The 19,526-nt window shown below is 46.5% G+C and overlaps 1 protein-coding gene across 4 annotated transcripts in view; it reads left to right on the top strand.

Annotated features, from left to right (window-relative positions):
* The first annotated feature begins 1,742 nt into the window (after nucleotides 1-1,742).
* Nucleotides 1,743-19,526, top strand: part of FAM107B (family with sequence similarity 107 member B) — a 75,375-nt gene continuing 57,591 nt past the window's right edge. The window contains exon 1 of one of the 4 annotated variants that reach the window (XM_045069172.1): nucleotides 1,743-1,826. The gene's annotated coding sequence lies outside the window, so the exon portion shown is untranslated. Of the gene's footprint in view, nucleotides 1,827-16,117; nucleotides 16,219-19,526 lie in introns of those variants that run through there. The other 3 variants (XM_045069171.1, XM_045069175.1, XM_045069173.1) reach the window with 3 other exon arrangements.

The raw sequence follows: 19,526 nt of genomic DNA, 5'->3' as shown, positions 1-19,526 counted from the left end.
AAGAACAAAGAAGTGACAGATTCTTTCCTCCAGGCTTTGTATTCACAGAGCCTGCCCATTTAGCAAATACAGCACTCTGGCTGAGTGAAGTTCTGGGTGTCTGGGGATATTGGAAGAATACAGGGAAGAGGTCAAGGTGATAGCAAAAAGTGCACTGTAGTAAGGAGCTTGGACTTGATCATGTAGTAGGAATTGGGCACTTGCTAAAGGTGTTTAACTTGAGCAGATTTGTACTTGGAGTTCCCTGAGAAGTTTGGAGGAAAACAGTATGTGATTAGAAGCTGGGGACAGTTGGGAGACCACAGCGTGATGACAGACACCAAAGGCCAACTGTGGCAATGTTGGTGGAATGGGGAAGTGGGTATCCCGGTCTTCTGTAGGATTTCTAGAACTTTGGATTGGCTCCATGTGGGGAGTGAAGGTAAAATCTAGGCTGGATCCCAGGTTCTGGTCTGGGGACTGGCAGAGCCTCAGTTAATTACAGAAACAACACAGTGCAGGGACAGGGAGAGAAGAAAGATGTGTAGGAAACACTATGGATAAAGTTCACACAGGTCAGTTTCTTGGGCTGAAAAGGAGCTTCTTTCTCTCTAAATCCGGTGGCAAGTGATTCCTCCCCTCAGTGGGCTTCAGGGACCTGGAGAGGGTCAGGCCCTTGAAGGGCTGTGGCTTTAGACCACCTTTGGAGTAAGTCATTTGTTAACAAAAATCATAATTGATGACTGTTGTGTGTGATCATGACCCAAGCTGTTTTAGTCAGAAAAACTTCCCGGCAAATAAACCCTTATTCATCTCTTGCCAAGAAAATTAAGAAGCTTTTGATCTAAAATCCGCCAAACTGCTGTCCTCCTTTGCTACTCTGAATTAGATATTTCTCATTTTTGTTCGATGTCGTGATTCAGGTACGTGGTAATCTGAGTCTTAGGGTTGGGCAAGAAGCAATTTGCTGTAAGACAGCTGTAAAAAAATGAAAACCAGAGAAGGGGAAAAGAGGAGGTGAAACAAACCTTCCCTCTTTGCGCACAAAATTAAATCTCCAGTTACTCTTTGATGAATGGGGACAGGGAAGGAATATGAGTAAATTTCCAGGTCACTGGGTTTCAAGTCCTGGTTTGACAGTAAATTTATACAATTCCAACAAACCTGTTTCCTTTTCCTCCCTGATTCCTTTTGAGTTTTCTTCTGTGACGTATTTGCAGGATTTCAAGGGGGACAATCTCGCTAAGGCTCACAAGCATGGAGTGGAGTTGGAGGCCAGACGCCCACCAGCGAGTACGTGAGGGAGACAGAGACAGATGCGGAGAGGGAGGGAGAGAAAGATCTTTAATTGTGGCCCTCGTGATCCTACTCCTGGCACCTTCGATTCCCCATTTCTCTCTCTCATCTGGTGACACTTAGTATTTTTCTTCCAACCTTCCCTCTCTTCTTTCCAAGTTTCTGAAGCCAACCAAACTCAAACAACAGAAGGAAAACCTCCCGGAACCAAAACCTCAGACTTTGTCCGAGCTCCCGCCTGGCCTGGCGCACTCCCTTCGGGGCAGCCGCGGTCCCGAGCGCAGAGCCCGCAGCCAGCGCGGCGGGGCGGGGCTTGGGCGGGGCTTCCGCAGTCGCACCCCGCCCCCAGCCCTGCCCCGCCGCTTAATTCGGATGCGCGGGGCCGCGGGGTGTGAAAGAGCCGCCCTGTGCTGGACCGGCCGCCGCTGCCGTCAGAGCCGCCGCCCGCGCCGCCTCGGGGCCGCCCTGAGCAGCCGGGCCGCTGGGCGCCGCCGCGGCCGCCCGGAGCGAGCGCCGGGGAGGGAGCCGCGCGCCTTTGTGAGCGCGCCGAGGTAGGTTCGTCTCCCGCACTTACTTTGCACACAAAGACTGGGAGCTCGGGGTAGGCGGGTACCCGCCGGGGAGACTGCGCGGCCGCCCGCTCAGCCCCGACCCCTGGCCCGAGGGACCCCAGGGCGGAAAGGGCCGCCGGCTTTCCCTCCCCCCGGTCGGCCGTCAGCGCGGCGCGGGCGGTGGGGCGGGGGTCCCTACGTGCGCTAGAGGAAGACGCGCAGGGCGGTGGGCGTGTGGGAGCCCCGGCCACCCCGCGCTGTGCCCCGGGAGGGTCTGGGGTGTCGGGGCGTGGTGGGGCCCGGCGCGGTGGCCCCCAGCCCGAGGGGCTCAGGGGAGGCGAGTGCCGCCGCGAGGAAGGGGAGCTCAGGAGGCCGCTCCGCTCGGCTTATTGTTGCTTCCTCGGCCCTGAAAATGGAGAGACCCGGTCTGGAGCTGCATGCTCTGCCCACCGGGAGCGCCGCGCGCGGCCAGCTGCCGAGCCCTAGGCGCCCGGTTCGCCCCTTGCTGCGCGGCCGCGCTCGGGGTGGTCGAGCTGGCTCCGGGGCTGGAGCGAGCCTGTGCCTGGGCAGACAAAGGAGGGGCTGCGGGGGGCTTGTCCCGCTGGTTTAAAGGTGACGGTCGCAGTGTTTCCAAACAGTCTGCAAGTAACTTTTCCATTTTTTATTCCTTTACGTACCCACTCTTCCAGTAAACCCAGCATGTTGGGTGGCGTCTGCAACCCGAGAAGTTCTAAAAATTGGGTTCCCATAATTTCTCTCCAAGCATCTTCGGGTCCCTTGGGGATGGCACAGCTATGTATGGCCAAGTTCTGACGTGCTGCATAGGGGAGGGAAACAGACCCTTCTGAAATGTTGGAGAGAAATCCTGTCGAGACGGTAAATTGCAAATCTTAATCTCTGCATCAAGATACCATACCCTTCCTTCCTCAAAAATACACAAAAACCAAAAACCATCAAAAACCACTTCAGTCAACAATAGTAGAGCTAACTTATTTGTAGAATGTGTATGGTATTAAAGAGAAATATAAAAAACGAGATGAGGCTTGTTAGGCTTTCCATTCTTTAACTTGAGGGTTTCTTGCTAACAGGTATGTTAGTTTTTGCCTCCGACTACGTTTGCCTGGCCATTACTTTGGAGTTGCTTTAAGTTGAAATAGTACCTGAGGTGCCTGTCTGGAGATTTCTTAGGGTTCGTAGTTTCAAGGTGAAAACTTTTAGTATAGAATGATGTATGTTTATTATAAAATGGAAAAAAATACAGAAAAGAAGGTCACTTACGCCTACCACCCAAACACACCCTAAGGATGAAGGCATCTTAGCTTGATTTATGGCTTGGCAGCCATGGTGGGATTGTTTGAGAGAGAATGTGTGTGTGTGAATAAAGGAAGGAGTTACTGATTCTTGATCTTTACGAGTCGCATCAGACTAAAATATATTGAATAACCATAGTCTACAGTAGTGGTGCCACTTTCACATAGGATTAATACCAACAAGTCGCCTGAAGTGTATCTTCTTATAGCCTTAAAATAACTACTTATACAAAAGGGGGAAGGGAAGAAATAGGGAACACAAGGTACCTTCCACATAATTTGGAAGAATGAAGCGGCAGAAAAGTTTTAGGGATTGTGTTCTTTAGATTTCAAGAGTAGTTTTGGATTGACTATTTAAAAAAAAAAAAAATACTTCAGCTTTTAAAATATTTAAAAAGCAAAATTCTGCGACTGGGGAGACGTATGTGATGCAAAGACACTCTTTTTGTAGAACAAGGAATGACCGAGGTTTTATAGCTAGGTGTTTACTTCTGAAAGTAGAAAAAAAGGGTTTCCCCGTGAGTAGTGAGTGGTTTGGAGTGCGTGTGTTCTGTAAAAAAAGCCAAAAAACAACACATTGTTCAATCGTAGATTTGGCCCTGAATGCTTTTGTTATTGCATACACTTACTTTCCACTTGTCAAGTTTTTGGACGTTTCATTTCTCCAATTTCCACTTGTAAAAGTTTTGGACATCTTCATTACTCCATGCAAAATAAAAAGATGTTGGAGACAACTGTGTAGAAGTGAATGGAGCATGAGGATGATGCAATACTTTTGGAAGTCAGAAGAATTTACAAGAAGGAAGTTGTAGCTTTGTACTATCAGGTGCAATCTTTGTTCCTGTTCCTAATTTGGGGCTCCTTAATCTGCATACAGGCTTATAGGGAGCATTTGCGATACAGTGGTGACTTGTTAGTCTGTGTGTGAAGTATGTGGTGCAAAGAGTTTTGTCCGCTGTAATGATCAGCGTTACTTCAGAAATAAGAGGACCCTGGCACATAAGTCAAAAGAAACTCAAATAGGAAATATCAGAATTTTTGGATATTGTCCTTCAACCCTCTTATGGCCTTGGACACCGGAAACACTGGAAGCAAAATGTATGCCCCTCTGGAATAGAAGTCAGAGTTGAGTAGCTTTGCCTTTTTTCTATAATGTTACTTCGTGGGGAGGAGAGGAGACTTTGGGGTTGGTCCCATGTCGTGGACTTAATACGGCTGTTTGTGGCAGGCAGCCTCTTGCCCCCGTGGACTGCAGGATCCATTCTTGGGGTATTTCAATAGAGACTTGGTTTGTGTTTTAGAGAAGGGCTATGAGAAATCCTGTTCCGAACTGTGGTAGGGTGGATGCATTTATTAATTCATTTTTTTCTTTTTCTTTCTTTTTTTTTTTTAAAGATTTTATTTATTTGACAGAGAGAGAGAGGTCACAAGTAGGCAGAGAGGCAGGCATAGAGAGAGGGGCAGAGAGCCCGATGTGGGGCTTGATCCCAGGACCCTAAGATCATGACCTGAGCGGAAGGCAGAGGTTTAACCCACTGAGCCACCCAGGCGCCCTCTTTGTTTACTTAATTGTTTAAAATGTCAGAAGATAGGGGGAAAAGGTTTATACTGATTTTCTTTGGGAGTGGTTGAGGGGTAGAAGACTTTTTTCTCTGGAAAAAAGGACCCTAGTATATTAGTAATGTGGCTTTAGTGTTATTCATGATAACACTTGTCTGTACCTTCTTCTCTGCAGGATTCTGTGTGCAGAATGTATTTTAAAATGGGTCAGGAAAATTGATTCAGTAAGATCTAGATTTCAGGCATTGGTAGAAGCCCCCAGATAATGTTGGGGACTTCGACAGATATGTTACTCTTTAAGTCTCAAGAAAGTAGCTGTGGATGCTGGCCCATTTTGCAACTTACTTCGGGCATATGTGTGGGGACAGCACGGGTGTCAACCATGTCAACCAGAAGTCTGTGCACAGCCCAGGCCACGTAGTGCTGGGTTGACCTGATGAGGCTTCATTTTCTTGTATAATTTCCTTGTCTTGGCCTATTTTTGCTTTTCCTTCGTGAAAGCAAGTCATTTTTCTCCCCCCTTTCGTTGCTAGTGCAGAAAGTGCTGGGCCTGATCCATTTGAACTTTTCCTTAGGCTCAATACTTAGGGAGCTCAGCTGAAAAGGAACTGAGGCTTTTACCCTTTTACCCATCTGGTATTATTGATTTCATTTTGCATCAGTAAAATAAGTAATTTGGTAAGCTGGTAGAAGTTGCCATTTAGCCATGGTTAATAGGGGCTATTTCTAAGACTGGTAGGGGAAACTTTGGTTTTTTATTCACTTCTTCATTTAACAGACATTCACATAGAGTCCCTTCCGTGCCAGCAGTGGCCTAACGTGGGGTGGATTGCAGTTGACAAGACTGATGGGGTGGGACCCTGTCCTTAGGGCAGGGCAGGCAAGGATGATATTTAAAGAACTTCCCAGGCCGCCTGGGTGGCTCAGTTGGTTAAGCAGCTGCCTTTGGCTCTGGTCATGATCCCAGCGTCCTGGGATCGAGTCCCACATCCAGCTCCTTGCTCCGCAGGGAGCCTGCTTCTCATTCTGACTCTGCCTGCCACTCTGTCTGCCTGTGCTTGCTCTCACTCTCTCTCTCTGACAAATAAATAAAATCTTTAAAAAAAAAAAAAAGAACTTCTCAAAATTACACAAAGTTTTTAAATGAGTGGGGCACCTGGGTGGCTCAGTAGCTCAATCATCTGCCTTTGGCTCAGGTCATGATCTCCGGGTCCTGGAATTGAGCCCCGCCTCAGATTCCCTGGGGAGTCTGCTTCTCCCTCTCCCTCTGCACGCCCCCCCCCCCCAACCTGCCTGTGCCTTCTCTCTCTCTCTCTCATTCTCTCAAATAAATAAATAAAATCTTTCAAAAACATTTTTTAAAAAGTTGTTTAAGGACAGTCCCGATAAGAGCTATGAATTAAGGTATCTCTGAAAGAATGACGGAAATCACAGCTAAAGCTGAGGGGTTGGGTTTCTGACTGAAATTAAAGGCTGTGAAGAGGCTTGGGAGGGAAATGTGCCTACTGGCTCAGGGCTGATCAGTTTGAGAGCCTGGTGGTAGGGGTGTGGCTGAACACAGGGAGAGGACTGTTTATTTTATTTTTTTTAAAGATTTTATCCATTTATTTGACAGAGATCACAAGTAGGCAGAGAGGCAGGCGGTGGGGGGGGGGGAGCAGGCCCCCCACCGAGCAGAGATCCCAGGACCCTGAGACCATGACCTGAGCCAAAGGCAGAGGCCCAACCCACTGAGCCACTCAGGTGCCCCAGGACTGTTCATTTTTGTCTAGAGTGTGGCTGAGGGGTTGGGGCACTTTCTATAGCGTGGAGTCTGAGAGACACAGGGAAACTATGGTATTGTTTTCATGCTGAGGTAAACCTCAAGGGTAGGGGCCCTTGGAAGTTAGTTGTGGTGGGGACATGGGGTCCTGAGCTGTCCTGAAGGCTTCCCAGGAGCTGAGGGCTGGTGTCACGTGGTGGGGACGGGTAACTGACCTCAACTGTGCCCACCGGAAGTTCTGTTACAAATGAGAAGATAAGACAGTTTTTGTGGGGAACTTGTAGAAAGACTTACTTGATGTTTTTCAAACTGGTGAACTGTAGGAAGGAAAATAGAGGGGAGAGGTTCAGAAAAAAGGGAGGAATGTTGCTTTAACACAAGGTGGATGCTTTAGTCCTTCTGCCGAAGATTTAGATTTCACTGGAGGGGAAGCCATGGGCTCCAAGCCTTAAAAAGCCGTAGCCACAGTCTGTGCTCTGTGGTGCTGTGTGCATGGGGAAGTGGGAGGGAGTCATGGTTTGGTGACAGCCATGTTCCCCACACACAGCGAAGTCTCGGGGTTCTGCCGTGTGAAGAAAACACCCATTAAAAAAAAAAAAAAAGAAATCTCCTGCCCTTTAGAGGCCATGAAACATCAAGGGCCTCTGGGGTGTCCACAGTGCTTTTCCGGCTTATGCTGCTGAATCATAAATTCAGTCATTAGACCCAGAAGTTTTAAATGGGGGCGGGGGGGCAATGCCCAACCTACGCAACCTTCTGGGTTCAGTCTGTGTTGTGAAGTCTCCTCCAAAAACAGGATTGAGAAAATGTGGGTTAGGGTCCAGCCATCTGCTTCCTGACTGGTTGTAGGTAGATGTAGTTTGGAGGGTTCTTGATCATCCTTGTTGTCCACGCTGACTTGTGTTGTCCTGGCGTGTCTATGGGGTACTGCCCTGCTCAGTACCAGTCCTGGACTAGAGGGTGTGATTGGGGAATGGGATGCGTTTCTTTCTTTTCTTTTTTTTTCCTTTAAAATTTTATTTATTTATTTGACAGATCACAAGTAGGTGGGGGTAGAGGAGGGGACGGGAGAAGCAGGCTCCCCGCTGAGCATGGAGCCCGATGCGGGGCTTGATCCCAGGACACTGAGATCATGACCTGAGCCAAAGGCAGAGGCTTAACCCACTGAGCCACTCAGGCATGTCAATGCAAGTGTGTTTCTGCGTGGAAACTGGGATGAGTTTCTTAATGTGGTTCAGGGAAAGCCAGGTCCCTGTGAATCAGAATCCAGACCCCAGCTCTGTGACCTGCAGCAAGTCGCAGAACCCCTGGGAGCTACGGTTTTCTCATGTGGGAGGTGAACTTAGTAAGATGTACCTTCCAGCACGGCAAGGGCAAATGCAAGGTCGCGAAGCCCCAAACACACGTTTCCTGAGACATGGGCATTAGGCTGTTGTACCATTGCCCACAATGTTATAGCTCCAATTTCTAGTAACTCAATGGCAGTGGTGCCAAGGTGCTGATAAGAGACATGTAGGGAAGGGTGGGGGGGAGTCCCTCTTTTCCCCTGGCTCCTCAGGACGCCATCATATCTCAGGAGTGTTGTAAAGATAACCTGGCTTTGATAGCAGAAGTGACACGTTCTGTTATATTCTTGGACACAAGGTTTGTCATAATAAAGTGTATAGGAGAGAGGGCTGTGACTCTGAGGTAAACTTTTCTGTGTCATTACTAACATTTAAAACTCAGCACACTCCATGAGAGTTAAGGTTGAAACTCACATTGTATCTGGGTTTTTCAGGCATCTGGGCCTGTTGCATGCTAATGAGTTTATGAAACTCTACAGTCACCTTATAAACTCCTGCAGTATGAATAGTCAGAAGTTGTCTCTGAGTGTCTAATGTGGATGAATTCAAATTTCCATGTCCCAGAGGAAGTTAAGAATGCCATTGTGGATATGTGTTTGTAGAAAGACTTTCTTCATAACATCCTTTTCCCTTATAACTTAGTGTCATTTAAAAGCTAAAGCTGTGGTCAGGGTTCTTATTTTTCTTGCTGTTTTTAATGGATGCACAGAGTAGTGGAGTGTGTGTGGGAGAGAGATCTAGATTTTTAAGATTTTCAGAATCTTCAATGCAAGCTCCCCATTAATAAGTATGATTTTTGAGCAGGTCATTTATATCTGTTTTTCTCCTTCCTCATCTGTAAACTGGGGTAATCAGCCTCTTAGAGCTGTCATGAGGGTGAAGTGAAGCTTGCACACTTCATAGCTGATGGAGTGCCCCCTTACTAGAAGTTGTCATCCAAGGGATTTCCCTGTGGTTCTGTGGCACCCGGGCCACACTTTTAGGACAGGGGTGGATCTTTGAGGGCAGAGGAAGCAGAGAACAGACAGAGAAAATCAGCTGCACGATCCTTTAGGCTCCTGCTGGAGTGAGAACGTGTTACTATGTGGTCGTGGCAAGGAGGCTTCTTGAAGTACTAAAGGGTCACACTTAGAGTTCCACCTGGGTTAGCCTGTTGACCTAGGAGGGCTTCCATATTCTTATCTGTGAAATATAATAACAGTAAGTGTAATAATATTATTTTTATTATTACCAACGTACAGTTCTCGAGGACTTCTTACGTGGCAGGCATTATGCTAAGTGATTTATGAGATTCCTTCATTCAGCAGGTATTTAAGGAATTTTCCTCTGCGCGAGGCTCTGGGCCAGACCCTGGGGGACGTGGCAGAGACAGGGGGCAGGACAGATGAAATCCCTGCCTGCGTGGAGTTTGCATTCTGGTGGCAAGACAGACAGTATGTGATTCCAGGGAGTGTCAGAGCTATAAAGAAACCAGTCAGGTGAAAGGGCTGGCGTGTGGTAGTGGGACGAAGTGGTGTTTTTCAACACCACTTGAGATCTCAAGGAAGAAAGGGATGAGCCTCACCCCCATCCGTCTGTACAGGGGCAGGTGCAAATAATAGCCTAGAAGCAAGAGGACTCTGCTCTTGGGGAAGGGCAAGAGGGCCCCAGGTGGATGGAGCTGGTTGTAAGGGTGGGGCAGGATATGAGGTGAGGTCTGGGTGGGCACCGGCTCATGTGGGGCCCGCAGGCCATGGTCCAGACAGTCATGGGAGGGCTCTAAACAGGCTCTGAACAAGGCTCTGGCCTTGTGTTTTCTACATAGCCCTTTGGCCTGGAGCGCAGTGGTAATTCTGGAGGGGCCAGAATGGAAGTCCAGAGACTCCAGAGGGGGAGGCTTTTGTGATTCCCCAGGGATGTTGTAAGAACTAGGATGGGACTGGTGAGAAGTGGTTGGGTGCCTGATACGGTCTGAAGGTGGAGCCATCAGGACTCGCTAATGGATTGGAGCCAATATTCCAGAGGTAGAGGAGCCATGGATGACATCCACACTTTTGGCCCCAGCAACTGCATGAAGGGGGTGGCGCCATTTATTGATGTGGGGAACCCAGAGGGGCTGAGGGGGGATGACATAACTCTCACAGTAGCCTCTGAAAGTAATAGTATTATGATTCCCCTTTCACAGATAGGGCAACTGACGCTGAGAGGAGTGAAGAGTTTGCCTTGAAATGAAGGAAGCTGGGTCCGGATTGGGATCCGGGTGTGATCCTTGACCTGCTCGCATCCTCTACCATTTCTGCTCTACTCTATAAAATATCCGAATTCGCTATAATCATGGAGTGGTATGAAAATGCCTGTGCGAACACTTTGGAAACATATCTCTTGTTTATGTCAAGGTGGCTTTATTGAGGTATAATTTATATCCCTACAACTCTCCCGTTTAGCGTGCGGCTCTGTAGTCTTCAGTAGGTTCATGCAGTTGAACGACCATCACCCCAGTCCTGTTGGGGATTTTGCGGCCGATTCCTGTTCCCATCCCCAGTCTTAGGCAACTACTCACCTTTCTTCTGTTTCTAGAAGAAGCAGCTTTTTCTAGAAATTTCATCCACTGAGAATCCTACAAGATGTGGCCTCTGGTGTCTGGCTTTGTTTGTTTTCACAGAACGTGTTTGCAGCTTACCTCCTCTCCTGCCATGCGTCTGCTTTTGAGGAATGTGTTTTTCCTTTTGTCAGAGAGAAGTGCTCTGTCCTGATGACAATGGTTTCCACCGAGGTGGGTCGATAGTATTAGCTGGCATTTACTGAGCATTTACTATGACGCCAGACGTGGTGGTGTTCGTGGTCTTCTTTCATCTTCCGAGTGATTCTTTGAGGCAGGTAGCATTATTAGTGTTTGACAAATGAGACACTAAAGCACAGAGAGATTAAGAAGCTTGCCCAAGGTTATGAGGAAAGCCAGGATCACACTCGCCCTTCTCTCTCAGAACCGTGTCTGTTGACTTCCTGACTTCAGAAGGGGTTTGGGATCCTGGTGAGAGTAATGCAATTGCCAGGTAAATCCAAAATTAGTTTTAAGGAAAATATTTGTACTGCGTTTCTATTTTTGGCATTACTGTATGGAAATTATAGTGTCTTAAAATGGTTCATTTGTAGCTTTCTTTTTGGCATCATATAAGGATAGCGCCAAATTAAAAACACGTAATTATGTCATGAGACCAAGCTTGTGTATTTGAGTAGTGTTTTAAATATTGTGTTTACCAGAAATGCCATTTTTGTACAAACTAGCCCCAGGCCTACTGCCTTATTAATGGATGGAATTTAATTAGGCATGATGCATTTTTCAAGATGTTTATATAATTATACAGTAATACATTTTTTCCCCTCTTTGTAACAATTCTGTATTCAAACAGTACTTTATTCCTATTCACATAAAATCCGTATTGGAAAATTTCATATTCCCTATTGAAGAGGAATTCTTTGTGTCTCCCGATGTTCTGAAAATTTTCAAAACATTTTTAACACCTCCTTTGTGTCTGTTTACCTTTTTTTTTTTTTTTTTTTTTTTTTTTTTTAAAGATTATCAAGTAGCTTGGTAGGAGCTGGTTGTGTAATTTCAGCCATCATGAGTGATAGCCTCTTTGGAATCAGGACTAACAGAACACCAAGATTCTGCCCTTGGTTTCTCATGAGACACTTTACTGGCGTTGCAACTTCCTGTCTTTCTGAAACGGAATTATGGCATCATTAAAGTAACTCTGTAAGTGTGGTACATCTTTCATTTTTTAGGGACTTTTAATTATGGTCCCAGTTTACTACTTCAAGATACCAAACAAAAAAGCCACTCTTTATTTTAGAATACCTGGTTTGAAGAGTGAAAAAATTAACAATTTTGTGTTATGATCTTAAAAGGTCTCCTTCAGATCTTTAAAAAGTCTCTATATGGTTAGAACCGCAGGGGAGTCTGCCGTATTTTAAAAGATTAACCAGTGAAATGGCCGGTCTTCGAAACTGGTGAAAGGGGTCAAACACTGTTCCACAGCCATTGCGACAGTTTGTGGAGCAGCAGGTGAAAAGTCCCATGACTTGAGCTAGAAGCTGTGGCAAAGTCCGATTTGGGGACGGAGTGAGAGGCACACAAGGTGCAGTACAAGAGCCATATCTTCAATCGCCATCACCCTCTATTCACGTTAACTGTTTGCACGTGGGTTGGACAGCATGTTTCAGCTGCAGAGGCCACCCGTGTGTGGAGCGTGGACATTGCAAACATGCCCCAACCTGTTCCTTTTTCCATTCCAGGTGTGCTTCTGACTGGCCCTACTCGCCTTGAGGAGTGGGGCTGTCAGACTGGAAAGACAAATCAAATCAAATTAAAATGGCAGGGAGCGAAAAGTGATGGACGCTGTTCGTGTGGTTGTGTGCCCTTTACATTGTGTACATTATTACCTCCATTAGATATATTTAAAAAAAAGAAAGACCGGAAACAAAAGGAAACACAACCAAATTCTCCAGGGAATAAAGGCAGGAGGTGGAGCGTCGCTCGAGAAGGCAAAAGCAAAGTTGCCACTTGGGTGTTGCTTGACTCTTTCCCCCTGTTGCACACGTAACTTGCTTGCTTCGGATGCCAGCGATTTTTATGCTTTTTGCATGAATGGGTTTCAGATGAAGCTGGGGGCTGCTGGAAACCTGTCGGCAAAAATTGTTAACAGAGGAACCTGTAGATTTCCTCTCTCGGTCTCCCCAGCAGCTATCTGTTTCTTTCTTATACCAGCTGTGAATCTTCTGAGTCTTCTTTTTTTTTTAAGATTTTATTTATTTATTTGACAGACAGAGATCACAAGTAGGCAGAGAGGCAGGCAGAGAGAGAGAGAGAGAGAGAGAGAGGGAAGCAGGCTTCCTGCGGAGCAGGGAGCCCGATGCGGGGCTCGATCCCAGGACCCTGAGATCATGACCCGAGCCAAAGGCAGCAGCCAAACCACTGAGCCACCCAGGCGCCCCTCTTCTGAGTCTTCTTACCTGAGAGTTTCCCCTTTCTGGGTAGGGCTTGGGTGGGGCCCAGCCATCCGGACCCCAGTTTCTACTGATGGGCCCTGCCCTTTCGTTGTGGGGTGGCTGAAGGCGAGGTTCCAGAACATTGGCCAGCGAGGTCTGGCAGAGGGCAGGGATCTGTAGAACTCCCATCTCCCCACCCCCACCATTGACTTCACTCCCATGCGGTTTCTTCAGACTGGCATCGGAACAGAGCCCATACTTACCATCTGATTGTTACGCTTCCTGAACCCTTTTAACTCTGGATTAGCTCTTCTTCCCCATCCTTTTCCTAGAGCTGTTAATTTGTGGAAGAATCAGGTCAGTTGTCTTGGAGAGTGGCCCACCTTCTGGACTTGGCAGATAGTGTAAACCTGTTCCACTAGTCTCTGAACGTCTGTACACTGGAAGTTAGCCCTAAAGCTCGATTAGCTTCACATCCAGCTGTTTGGGTGAGATCATTCTGTTGGTGGTGGTGTGTACTTCACCTTGCATCATCTGAGGCAAAGGTCTGGGTGTCTCCCTTGCGGTAATATAGAGGCAACTCTCCTCCAAGTTCACGGTGCGACCGTTTGAGCCTTTTATTGTGAATTTCCTCACCCTCCTTCCCCTAATGTCTGTTGGTGTCCCCTGAGCACTATTACCCAGACTGAAGGTCTCATGAGAGATTGGTGATTCTTCTTTCTTCATGAGTATGGTTAGTGAGAGTGAGGTGAAGTTTAAACTGGCCAGGGGTTGGGGAAAACCAGCGACGCTGATGCAGCTTAGGGACATCTAGAGTGTTAGTAGAGAAGTCAGGATTGGTCTGGCTTTCTCCAGGTGTTGCAAATGCTTCCTATCATTAGAGCTAATTACCATTTGCACAATCTTTTATGACTGATACTGCACTGGATTAATTTTACTGTAAGTCTGGCTTAGCAGCAGCATTAAATTCTCTCCTGTTGTTTACATAACTTGGGTGCCTCGCCACCACCTAAATTAGGAGATTGTGACGTGGGTTTATGAGCTGGAATCCGGTGTGATGGGGCACACCATGACAGATGATCTTTGTCAATAATCATTTTAAATCTGACACGTAAGTAAGGACATTAAAGCTCCATCTTTCCTTAGAAAAGGTGTCACTGATGAGTTTAAAACAATGGGAGGAGAATGATCAATCTGAAATAGTTTCTGTTCTGCCGGGATCTAGGAGCAAGGGACCTTTAGTAGCAGCTTTTTGACTTGATTGTGTAGCTCAGAAAGGATAGATTCTTGTAGTGTTTCCAGCAGGAAGTAGTTGAGGGCTCCTTTTATAAAGAAGGGTGGTTATAGTAAATGAATTTAATTTCCATATGCTCCTTCCCTGCCAAACCGCATGAGGACATACTACACCAGCATCCTGATTTAGGGACAGCCTCAATCTTTGAAAGCCACTGCAATGGAAATATATGGATTCCTCTTCTCACAGGCAGGCCTTTCTTTTGCCACCGTGTGTTCCTGGAAACCACTTGTGAGAGGGGTCATCACAAAACAGGTTCTAGGATTCCCTTAAGCACAGTTTTATGATGAGCAGTTGTGTTTGTGAGCACACACTTGGTATCAAATCATGGCTCTGACCAATAAATCCTAGAAGAAAGGTGTGAGTACTAGAAGCCTTAAGGTGTTTGAAATTGTAAACCGTATCATGTTGTCAGAGAGGGTCTAAGCTTGGAGAAGCCACAGAGATCCAGAGGTCAGCTAACCCAGAATCCTTATTTTTTAGTGAATAATCAGACACTCAGACCTGGCAGCTAGCTGGGCTCAGACCACATGCTAATCACTGGTGGAGTTGGAACTGAACTTGGTCCAGAATGTGGGTCACAAATACTTATTGTTTTTCTTGTGCACGTGTAAATGCTTTATGTGTGTTATTTTTTTGATCTTCAGATGGTCACATGACTATATTTTACCAAAGAGGACACTGGTTTATAGAGACCTCCAATAACTAATCCAAGGTCATACAGAATTCATGTTTGCTACAGAGAACATGTGCTTGTCCACCTTTCCCAGTAATTAAAGGATGAGGGGCAATTTGTTTTAAGTAGTGATCAAAGGAATTATGTCTTTCAAGCTTTGGCTGGGCACAAGGTATTTAGCAAAAGAAATATTTAGCGCTGCCTTTCTCTTCACCCCTTCTTTCTTTTCCTCCTTCCTTCCATTTTATTATTTTTTAAACTTTGTTATTCTTTACTAAAGGGATGCCCTGTTCCTTATGGCCCATAAAGATGGCCATTCTAGGACCTTCCATATACTCTAAAAATCTATATTAAAAATCTGTTTTTTATTTATTGTAAATTTATTGTACATTTATTTATTGTAAATTACAATAAATTTGGAAATGGAAAATGAAACACTCACCATAAGAAGTATTTAAATAATTAATTTGCTTATTTAACAAGTAATTCTACTTGGCTTCTTAGCATGTTGAGCTCTTAGATGATAGATGGTTCAGGACTCTTAAAAGAGAGACATCTAGGTAAGTTTGAACAGATGGTCTTTTTCTTTTGCTAAATACCTTGTGCCCAGCCAAAGCTTGAAAGACATAATTCCTTTGATCACTACTTAAAACAAATTGCCCCTCATCCTTTAATTACTGGGAAACATGCCCGAGGCACTGTCTGGTGGTGGGGTCTGGGAAGCAGAAGTTTCTGGGATGCGCTCCTCGTCCTTGTCTGCTCCTCCTGTCTATTTCTCTTTTCCTTCAGTCACACCCTGGGAGTCCTATAGCACAGATGTCATCAAGGGCCAGTCTTGTGGGAGCCGGGGGGCAAGGGGTGGCGGGCGGAGGGCAGTGTGGGTGAGTCGTCAGCCCTCTGGAAGTGGGAGATACTGGTTTTCTGAGCGTTAGCCTCTTTCTTCTTAGGACTGGAAGACTTCCCTTTTTCTCTGTCCATGCTGTCCCCAGAGTGTGGTTTGGGTGCCACGGAGGCATTTATTAGGCCAGTCTGGGTCAAGGGAGTACACAGGGAGGGGAAATGTGGAGACCCTGGGAATGTCCAGGAAGTGTCCACTTGGGTGTCTCTTGTATTCTGCTCTGTTGGGGACTTTAAACAATTTGTGGTAAAACAAAAACATAGTCAGCTTTGCAGCTGTCCCTAAAGATGCCCAAACTAGGTCTTTTTTTTTTTTTTTTTGGTTTAGTTTTGTTTGATTGAAATGCTTCTAAATTGCATTTTTCATGAGCTTCCTGTTTGATTTGTATAGCTGAAATCTGTAGTGATTGGTTCTACCAAGACTGGTTTTTGATTTTTTTTTTTTTCCTTTTTCCATTTGCGGTAGAAACAAAACAGCTCATAAAGAGAGTCTGGAACATGCTGCATCCATGTGCATCTCCACGAGCCCCAGCACATAGCTGATGAGCTTCATACACTCCTATTTATTGCCTCTTTAGAGTAAGTGTAAAACGTTAGATGTTCCCTCTACAAACCTTATGTCAATGAACACGACTCTTTAAATGGAAATAAACTGAGTTTTTACTCACGGATGAGTCACTTGATAATCTCCTTTAAATACACACCCGCTGTTTCTCGGGAGAGTGTTGCTGCAGTCCCGAGCCTGTGCTGTCACAGAGTGACGGTGGGGTGGGGGTGAGGCCTCCAGTGTGGAGCTCTCCCAGGGAAGCCGATGCTCGGGAGTGCTGACTAGACCAGCGTCTCCCAGCGCCTTGCTGCATGTGTAGGACTAGAGTTTTCTTCCCTCCATCCCTAATTCAGTACGGGTTCCTTTGCCCTCACTCTGCCTTCTCTGTGTCCTAGTGGTGGCTGCCACAGCAACATATAAACAAACCCCAAAATCAAAACTTCTGAGTTACAGGGATGATGGTGACAGTTTCACTGCAGAAAAAGAATAATGTTAGAGAAAAAGCAATGCACATCATTCTGTCATCCTAAAAACTGCCTTTTTTTTTTTTTGCATGTGTACATTCTTGGTTCTTGTTCATACTAATATAAAGTCTTTAAAACCTTAAAAGTAGTTGACTTATAACACCAACGAAAGCTTAGGGGTTCATTTGAACGTGTGAGAACTATCTTTGCTGTCATCTGTTCACACTTTGACTTTTAGTGCAAGCAGCTTCCTACAAAGAATGCATATGTGATTTCTTTCCAAATAAATAAATACATAAGAATGTATTTTTGTAAACAATTATATGAGCACATAGTTCTCTAAGAACAAGTGTGTGAGTTTTTTCCATGGTTGTGGAAGGATGCTTTCCACATTACCATTCCCCGCAAGGCTTTTTAAAGCATTGGCTGTCACTTATTCCAATGCTGGCACACTTGAAAGAACGTGCACTTATTTTAGGTAGCCCTCGTGGTGGGTAGAAAGTTCTTTTACCTCTGTGAGCTCCAGTTTTCTCATCTCTGAGATGTGAATATTAAGCAGGTAATGCAGGTAAAGCCCTGGACACCATGCCTGGTGTGTAGGTGTTAACAAATGTTAGTGTTGTTCCTTTTCAAGCCCCCTCCCACTTTGGTGTCTGGATGTGACATTGTATATGATTGTTTTCACTCACCCAGTGGAATAAAATTGTTCACCTTCACTGGATGCAGTTAGAGTCTGCCTAAAGTTTGGGATGAGTGCCCACTTCACGTGTCTTGTCCTGTGGTCCATCTGTTCCTGAAGTGCTGAGCCAGTTTTACAAATGGTAGAAGAGAGGCATTGGTTAGGAAGCTCTGGATGAGGGGCCAAAGCTGGGGCTCTGGGGCCCAGTGGGAGAGAGGAAGAGAGGGCACTGGACCTCACAGAATGGATATGGACATCTTAGCCCAGGGGCTACCCCAAATACCATAGGCTGGGTGGCATATACAATGGACATTTATTTCTCACAGTTCTAGAGGCTGGAAGTCCAAGATCAAGGAGTTGACAGAGTTGGTGTCTGGTGGGGGCTGTCTTCGTGATTTGTAGATGGTGGTCTTGCTGTGTCCTCACATGGCGGAGAGAGACGTCAGCTCTCTTGTGTCGCTTCTTCTAGGGGCACTAATCCCATTCATGAGGGCTCTACCCTTGTGACCTAATCACCTCCCAAAGGCCCCACTTCCCATCACATTGGGCATTAATAAGGCTTCAATTTAAGAATGCTGGGGAGATGTAAACAGGCAGCCCATACCAATGGCCAGTGTGAACAGAGGTTTAAAATATGTGGATAGGCAAGGTTCTTAGAAACAGGGACATGTTCTACAGAGAAGGTCGGATTTCAGTGGTCCTGTTTGGAAGCAGAAGTAAGGAGGATATGATGAGTGAGTCAGGAATCTCAGCCAGAGGAGAAAATCAGGTCGGTAGGTCACCAGGAGCCTGGAGTTGCAGTGATGGCAAGTAAGTAAGGGTTCTTACCCGATTCATTTGTGGGTCATGGGCTCCTGTAAATGTAGGGATGGACTGAGTCTTCCAGGGTCCATGGTTAATGGCAAGAGAGCAGCCCAGCAAGGACCTCACGCATGGGGATGATATACCTTCTGTTTAGTCTGGGATAAGCTTGGTTTGTGTCTTTTGTGTTATGTGTAATTAATAGTAGGACCTTCATCTAGACTCCACAGGGACCTGGTATCACTGACAAATAATTTAGCTTTTCTAGGTACATACCCCTGGTTGCAGATACCTGTTTCTTGGGTGTTTGAATAAAGATCCTTGATTAAAGATTTGACTGACATGGGGTTCTCTGGGAAGTCCCAGGCTTCCTGCCTGAATGAGGGGAGCTTGGCTACCATCTCTTGGCCTGCTTATTATTTGGGTTCTGAAGAACATTCTGCATTGTGTTTTTCAGTGTTCTTTTCTCTCTGGGCGTATGTTTTCAGAGACTCTTGGTTTTGGCCATGATCCCCTAGTTCTCCACCCTCAAATACCGTCACACCTGGCAGTCCCCTATTTGTGGCCCCTTGCCTGGACCTCTTCAGGGGGCGGTGCTTTCCCTGGGGCTCCCTGCAGGGCGTAAGCTCCACCTAAGGCCATGGCAGGACTAGTGAGAGGCGGAAAGGAGGAAGAGGACGGAGAGGACACTTGGCCTTCTTTTACTAGTCGGCCTGATGAAAAGGGCTTTGGGAAGCCTTGAATGCCTGGCAGTTGGGGTGTGAGGCAGTGTTGGGAGTGGGTGGGAGAAGCAGGACCCACTTGGTCCCATCTTGGTGCCATCTTGGTGCTCTTGGTAATGCACCCTGTGTGTGTGTCCTGTTCCCCTTGGCGTGGGGAGCTTCCCTTCTGGTGCTAGCTTCATTCCCCGGAAGAAGAGCTGATGTTCTTCTTTGAAGTCCTACGATCACCAGGAGATGGGGACGCCCACCTCACACAACCGACTGTCCTGTCCGGAGACGGCTATGTTTATGATGAAGTGGAGTGAAAGGCTCCATGCCCTTGGGCGCCCTGGGATGAGACAGCAGAACTCACCTGCACGTCCTCCTCCCCCGCAGGGAAGTGCTTCTCCTCCTTTGGGTTCTCTGTGGCCTCTTGATCTTGGGTTACATTTTTCTGTCTGAAACTCTGAGGATGGAGGTCTTGGCCTCCAGAGTGGTTCTTCCTGCGTTCTGCTGCCACTCCGGTCGACCAATGGATGGGGTTCAGACAGTGTGGAGGCTGGGCTGGCTTCAGTCCTGCCGTTCATAAAGCCCACAGAGAGCGAGCAGCCTCATTGTTCAGCCTGTTTCAGACTCACTGTGTGTCATTTGAGATCTGCATGAGTTCCTTTTCAAAGGCGTCTGTTTACATTCAG

The sequence above is a fragment of the Mustela putorius genome, unplaced genomic scaffold (genome assembly GCF_011764305.1).
Source record: "Mustela putorius furo isolate JIRA1106 unplaced genomic scaffold, ASM1176430v1.1 tig00003913_pilon_pilon_pilon, whole genome shotgun sequence".
NCBI lineage: Eukaryota > Metazoa > Chordata > Mammalia > Carnivora > Mustelidae > Mustela > Mustela putorius.
The sequence above is the reverse complement of the archived record's forward strand: the minus strand, read 5'-3'. Positions and strand labels throughout refer to the sequence as shown.